Source organism: Falco peregrinus, chromosome Z (genome assembly GCF_023634155.1).
Source record: "Falco peregrinus isolate bFalPer1 chromosome Z, bFalPer1.pri, whole genome shotgun sequence".
Classification (NCBI taxonomy): domain Eukaryota; kingdom Metazoa; phylum Chordata; class Aves; order Falconiformes; family Falconidae; genus Falco; species Falco peregrinus.
In genome coordinates, this window is record NC_073739.1 from 74,339,190 (window position 1) to 74,346,741 (window position 7,552).

Here is a 7,552-nt window from a genome sequence, read left to right on the forward strand (position 1 = left end):
CTCTTAAGCATATCCTTCAGGGTGTGTTTTGTTATTTTAGCTTCTTTTTGTGTGCTGTATCCTATTATTTCCAAATCTGCATTTTAAACTTTTGTATAGACTTGAATCAATTTGTCAATTTGGCAAATGACAAAGCACTCTTCATCCGGGATGTGGCACATCTCAAAACCAGAGCTCTGCCTACCTCCCAGTTCCACATTAGGCTACTGGTACCACAAGCATACAGCTGCCTGTGTGACTACTTAGGCTAGTTTGACAGGGCTTTTTTTGCAGGGCTAGCGTGAAGAAGTGTCTTCTAAGGACTGTTAGCATCTGGTCAGGTTCCCTGGAATGAAGCAAAATACTAGAAAACACATGTAATCCCTAAAGATCTTTGCAAAGATGGTGTAATCAGAACAGAATAAAATTCTTGCCTCAGTAAATGAAAGTCATAATTTTTCTTAGAAAAAGCAAGAGTGGATTAGCTTTGGGGCGAGCATGGCACAGAAATGTAAACGGTTCAGACAGAGGTCTGAGTGTTTCTTTGGATGCCATCTGCTGAACAGGTTATGTCTACCCAGAAAGTCATGGACGTGGGTTTTTTTTCCCTACAGATTGCTCTTTTGTCCACAGGAGAAAAAGTATCATAAAACACAATGGGGTTAGGCAAAGGCAGTCTCCCAAGTGAGTTTGTGGAGCATATTTGGAAAGAACATATTTACACAACTCCAAGAAAAAAACTCCAAGAGAAGAGATCTTGTTTGTAAACAAATAAAGAAAAGTATATTTTAGCCTGGCCACCCCACCTGCAGCACAACTTTGCAGCAAGGGTTAACCATGAGGGAAACTGCTGACAGTCCAGAGAATTACGATCTCTGGCAGGCAGACAGCGTCAAAAGTAGTGTCTGGTGACCAGCTGTCTCTGGGAAAACTCCCTGGCACATGGTAAACTTGTGGGTCACACATCTATACCCTGAGACTCCCAAAAATGTTTGTGACATGAGGCAACCATGCCAGCGAGGCGTGAAATTTAAATAGACCAAAGTGTGTGTTGCTTCATTAATCAACACCTGGTGTGGTGTAAAGTTTTTGAATGAATGATTTCTTGGAAGCTGGTTTCAATTTGCAGTTCATCTTGCAATTCTACAATTTTGATCAGGTTTTTGGTTCACATTTCTAGTCTTTGGTTTGTTTAGCGAAACAAGAAGGGGTGTCCATGGAGGCTCTTAGATCACTTGAAGGGGAGGACTCAAAGGAAGAAGGCAGGCACTTTAGGGAGCTGTGAAGGCTAGGCAGCAGAAGCAAAAGGATTCAAATGTGAAAAAAAGAAACTTTAGGAGCATACTAGGATGAAGTGAAACAGCCTTAGAATCAGACCTAAACTGATAGAAAACCTCACTGCTTGATTGATACAGTAGTAATGAAAAGCACTGAAAACCAGTGAGTTTAACGTATTTTCAGGTAGATGCCTGTGTTTGCTATGTGTGGAGTCTAGGGCTCCCTGTAAGGTACCTGGGAGGCCTAACACAGGCAGCAGAGGCACTGGCTGTTCTTGTGGCAGAAATAGCTGAAGAGGATGTTAATTCGAGTAGTCATGGTTTACAGCCCCACAGACAAACACAAATCACCACGAATTTCAGTTTATGCTCATGTGACAATTCCTACAAACTACAGCAACTCAGGAGTAGATACACATCTGTTTGCACAGCTTTGTTACGGGGGAGCAGCCTTCAGGAGATGTGCGCGGTAGTTGCCACTCCAGCCATCCCCCCCCAGTGCAGAGCCAGAGCCCTTGGACAGAAACACCCTGAGATGGCCACCCTTTCCCTCGAGTACGCAAGGACACCACACCAAAGGTGGGTTTGGGGGGGTCTAGAAGAGAACAGCAGGGAGATAAATCCTAATTGGAATGCAAGACAGCACTGTGTTGCAACCAAGCATAAATTAATCAAAACCATTGTTCTCACTCCCTTCACACCTGTATCAATATCTTTTGTACTGTTGTAAAGCCAAAGCTGTAGATTTAAGATGGAAAAGTAAACTAGATCTTGTTTGTCCAAGAAGTGAAATGGCAGGTGGGGAAAGCGTATTCCCAACAAGAACGTAAATTGCACAGAACAGCTCTTATCAAAGGGAAGGGGAAGGAAAGTGAAGGTCTTAATGTTAAACTAGTAGGAAATCCACACTGGCACTGAAATTGCAACCTGTGGTAGCTGCAAGTCCCAGTAAACTCAGGCTCACATGAACAATGGAGTAGGAAGGAAGCAATGGATGAAAGTATAACACTGAATAACCTATGGAGGTGGGCAGGGAGCTGCACAGGCCCCTGCAGTGAGTCAGGGAAAGGGAAAAGGAGCCTGGCTTATCTACAGATCATAGTTATTGGCCCTGTCTACAGGTCAAGCACCCGGCTTTGACCTTACATCTACCATAGTGTTGCCTAACCCTCGGTCTAGGCATCTCATGCTGCTGCCCATCACTGGAGCATGTAGGGAAAAGTGAAGTCTTTAACAGACTGTGATCTACCTACATGCCTCATTTCAGTGCTCCTGCTTAGGGTATGGCATTGGAAGCACTAGTAAAACCCCCTAATTCAACCTTTGAGATGTGAAAAACAGTTTTTAAAAGACATAAATTTATCTAAATATATACATAGCTATGGACAGTAGAGCAGAACTCAGCTCTTTGAGCTTTCCTTCTATATGAGTGTTGGAGACTCAGGTGGCTTTTTGTCTCACCTCTGTATCAGTTTACCCGGACACAAGAACCTAATCCTGCTCCTCCTGGAGCCAATGCTGAGCCCATGCAAATACGTATGGGTCCTAAACTGGACGTATGAGTGTGAGGGACTGGATGTCTATCCAGACTAAGCACTGCCGCGCTGAGCACATGTGAAGGTGGGTCACTAGCTAACACAGAGTGGCCCCTCTAAGGCAGACAACCAACTAGCTGGTCTTACCCTGGGGATCTGTCTTGTCTGGTGGTGATGAACGATACCCAGTTAAACTGGAAGCAGGTGTCCAGGCTGACTTGAAGAGAGTCATGCTGCCAGCAAATAGTATGATTCACTTTGCTATCAGCAAATATTTCACTATTCACTAATAGTGAAATATTCACTATTTCACTGTTCCCTTCCTTCCAGTTAGTCTTTTGCTTAAGCAAAATAGTGACTTTCAGTAATGCTAAACTATGTGCAGGTCATGAATAAGCTAACGGAACCAAAGCTGAAGTGCAATAAGTGATACATTTGGCTAAATAGAGATCCACAGAGAGTTTTTATTGCTAAGAAAAATAAGTTATTATCTTGAAAGAAAGTAAACAGTTCTGTAATGCCAACTGCAGTGTTCCTTTCCCCTGATGGTTTGCAACCAACACTGAGAGATAACATAGTGCCTCTATCGCCAATACTATGACCTTAACCTTTCCTTTCAATACTGTTTTTGAGCTAATTTATTATTTGCAGAGGTATATGTCAAGGTTAGTGCAGCAAATTCACTTTAGCTAAAACAAAAAGTTTTCTTCCCTCCATGGCGTCACTTAGGAAATCTCCTGCTGATTTCTGTGGGACATTTGCCTGTATCAAGATACCTGAATAATCATGTCTTCATGATCAAAGAGCGAAGACCAATGATTTGTTGAGAAAATCCTCCTTCAATAAATGCTAGAGCGTCTTAGTCTTGGGTTGACAGTCAAACTGGTGACAGATATGGGGGAACATTGGAAGATTTCTTATGTCAGATGAGCAAGGATTTGGGCAGGAAGGAGTTGTTTTTCTCTGCAGTACAGAAGGTACTTTGGATGTGCTCCAACATGTCAGTTCTCCACTTTCATAAAGTCTTTGGGCATCCATGAGATGGCATCAAATCTTTGCAGTCTGTCACATACTAGTTTAAAGAAACAAAAATAACTACACTAAGAAAGGCATATGCAGGTGAAACCTGATGGTGTGATTTCTATATAAGAGTCATAAGCAAGGGGTTGAAATGCTCCATCCTAGTCTCACACACCCCAGTTTTAAAGGCAGTGAGACCATTTATCACTTAGTACACAACAGTCCAGAGAGCAACACTCATTAACTGGCCCATTTACCAGTTTGAGCTGGAGCACACCTCCTCCAGAGAAAGTCAGTTATGATGCAAACCCCTTTATGATGGAAGCAGAACATTCCTGTGTTTCATGCCTTTACTGTTAAATTAATATGCAGTCACCAGTAATGGCGATAGGGAGAGCTCAGAGCACCTTTAGATTTAAGCACACAGAGATGGAGAAATTTTAAACAGGGAGAGAAGAGGGACCGAGATCCAAAGTCAGTAAAATGGTCATGTGCTTTCCCACTGACTTTGGAGAGCTTTGCTAATGCCTCAGTGCAGTGGTCCCAACTCACCCTACCTTTGAGTGTCGCTGACACACTAAAGCTGGCACTACATAGAGAAGACTTAGACACAAGACCCATTATTGAAAACTGACATTTACTGATGCGGAATAATCCAGTATTCAAGAGGAAATTCAAAATATATAGGGAAAAATAGCTGACATCTGGACTCCTATGCAAGTTTTTACACTTTTGTTTTAGTAGAAAAAATGAAGAAATTGTCCTACCTGGCTGCTCTGTGTCTTCTTTTCTACCTGAAGCTGTTTGTCACGACGACCAGAAGGGATTGTTTTCAGCACCATACAAAAAGCCGCAGCTTCTTTTAAAATCCCTGGAGGGTTTCTCCACAGAGCACACCAGGCTTCTCCCCAGCTCGGCTGCAAACCTCGCTAGGGAACACCACGCTTTCCAGGATCTGGAGGTAAACCTGTGCAAGGGCACACTGAATGTGATCCAGAAGTTACAGAATGTCTTGGTGTGCTTCGTGTACTTGATAAGGACTGCAAAAGTTCCCAAAGCTGTGGGTGGAACGTGGCACTGAGTAAATAAAAAGCAATTGATCATTGGACTCGGGTATGACATCAGGTATTACAAAGGTTTATAGACCATGGCCAGGACTCTTAATTCATCTAAGAGGCATGCAGCCTTAAAAACCTGCTGGTGCACACTGCAGCAGCTAAAGGAGCCATCAGAGATGCAAACAACACATTGTACTCAACTTTCTGCACTCAACATTTATTTTCTTGGATTGTACTCAGAGAATTTCAGTCACAAAGTACAATCTTTCTCAAAGGTCAGACATCTCACTGCCTCCCGAAAGGACATACAGTATGTAAAGTCTGCAGGATAATCCATTATTCAGGGGGTTCATGGTGTGAAGTACAACAGGATCCTGATTCAAGCCTCTGGATGCCGTGGTTGTGCAAAAAAACCCACCCATGTAAGTTCAGCTTTTGACACAAAGTTATTTGTTTCAATGCCCTGTTCAGCCTAAAATAGTTTACAAAGATAATTCTGAGACAGAGACAGACCTAACCTAAATAAATCACCTAAGTACAACTGGATAGGATGTCAAATGAAAACTTCTTAAGATAGAAAAAATGTTACTTAAATAATGGTGTTTATCAAACTACACCAGCATTGCAGATTTTCCTACAATTCAATAATGCAAACTTCCAGGGCAAATTCACAAGCTTTGATCTGCCCCTGTAGGCCTTTTTGCCTCCTAGTTTTAGATTTGATGACATCTTCTGCCTGAAAAATTCAGAATAGTGTCAAAGGAATAAAGAAGGATTTTTTTCAAAGAAACAAAGTAATTTTTTTTTTTTTTTTTTTACATTCCTTTCAATGTGATGAATTATTGAAGTGGAAGGCTTTTTAAAAGGTAATTCACATCTCCTTAACCATCTTGTCTGTTAGGTGTTTTTTTGTTCTGTTTGTTCTCGGCTAATGAAAACAGACTTGTCAGTACCACCATTCTTTGCAGCCTTTTCCAAATTAAATCTATTCTTTGGTTTGCAAATACAGCAGTGAAAGCGTACCATTTTATTTAAAGTTCTCCCAGTAGATAATGGGCCATGGTTATGACTAATAGGGTCATGTGGACACCTAAAGAAGGAAGGATAGCAGACTGAGCAACACTGAAATGAAGCTCAAATCCCTTCTCACATCTGTGACAGATTCTGTGTGAGTCAGTTAATGCTGCTGTACTTCTATTTTCTTATTCATAAAAGGGAATAATAGTTCTTCACTTCCTCAAAAGACTGAGTAGGAGACATCAGGGGCTAAAAGTTGTTTAGAAACATGCCAGTGACATCTCAGTACATGAGAATTGCTAAGTAATTTCTCATGTAACAAAAGCACAGGCTATCCCAAAGTCCTGGTAAGAACGTTTTTCTTTTAAATAGGAATACTCACCTTTGGGTGGGGGTGGGGTGTACAAATGAATAATAATTTTTCTGCTTACTTGCCAGTTCTTGTATTAGTTCATAATACTATTATTGAAACATAAGAACATCTTCTTGAGAAAAAGGCGTCACATAGTGCAGATTTCAGGTTTAGTATCACTAGTAATACAACAGCCTCTCCTGCTAGCATTTTGCCTCCAGGCACTACAGCTATGAGTCAGCGAGCTGTTAGGAAGACTTTTACACAGTATTCAGAATTGGTCTTGGAGGATACACAAAATTACAATTCTTTCCTGTCTTTGCTGTTTTGGTCACTAAAGCAAAAATAACTTCAAATTAACAATGGTTAACAACTTGCAACTGAGAGTACAGATTGAGCTGAGAGCTTTCATAGCATGAGAACACCATTTCTTTGGAGTTAATAAGCTACTGTTGAAGAATGATGCAATTTTTAAAGGGAAAGATCTGCTGCTGCCTAACAGAAAGCCATTTTGCAAGAACTGCTTACATGATCTGCCCTTCCTTTAACAACCTCAGCTCTTTCCCAGTACATTACTTACAGAGGAGTTTTTTCAAAAGTTGTTGTCTCCTTCACATAATACAATGTATTGGGAAACTTTCCTCCCTCTCCTATCTTCTAGACTATGGGTACACCAACAACCTATTTTTCTAGTCCTCTGTGAATTCAGAGTCTGTTTGTGCAGAGCTACTGAGCATGTTTCTTCATCCTTAGTTTCTGCTTTAGAAATATCCTGCTATGTTGTGGCTTCCTCCTATACCTCTGATGTGCTGGGAAAGAGGCATGGCAACAGACAGATCTCTCGTGATTTCTTGTGGACACTCATCCCACCAGAAAAAAGCATACCCCGGAATATGGAAGTTTAGCACAACACTGATGGATGAAAGGAAAGATGTTAGGGTGTGGCCCTCCTGCATATCCAAATAGAATGAAAAAATCAGTCTAACTGAAAACAGGTCCTAAAACACAGATGTGTCCATCAGCCACATGATTTCACTCAACATCCTGGACAAGGACCAGCCCTATTTCATGCTTTAGGACGTGTCATGTAGGCCACAAAGACCATACAGGTTATCAGCCATACATAATTGGATATCTAAGAACACATACTGGTTAGGTGTGAAGAGAAATGGCTACTTTGAAGTAAGGACACCGCAGCTCAGACTGGTTTGGTCTTCATGCAAACAGAGTAGTTATGCCACAAACCACCAGTGCAGTTTCACAGAACACTGGCTTCCACACAAAAACCATTCCCAGAAACTCCTATGTGCCCCC

At 41.6% G+C, this 7,552-nt stretch overlaps 1 protein-coding gene across 1 annotated transcript in view; it reads right to left on the reverse strand.

Moving 5' to 3' along the window:
- The window catches only part of LOC101923527 (phospholipid-transporting ATPase ID-like), an 86,555-nt gene extending 81,712 nt beyond the window's left edge, over nucleotides 1-4,843 (reverse strand). Inside the window, exon 1 of the mRNA XM_013297095.3 lies at nucleotides 4,579-4,843. The gene's annotated coding sequence lies outside the window, so the exon portion shown is untranslated. The remainder of the gene's footprint in view (nucleotides 1-4,578) is intronic.
- Nucleotides 4,844-7,552: the final 2,709 nt, after the last annotated feature.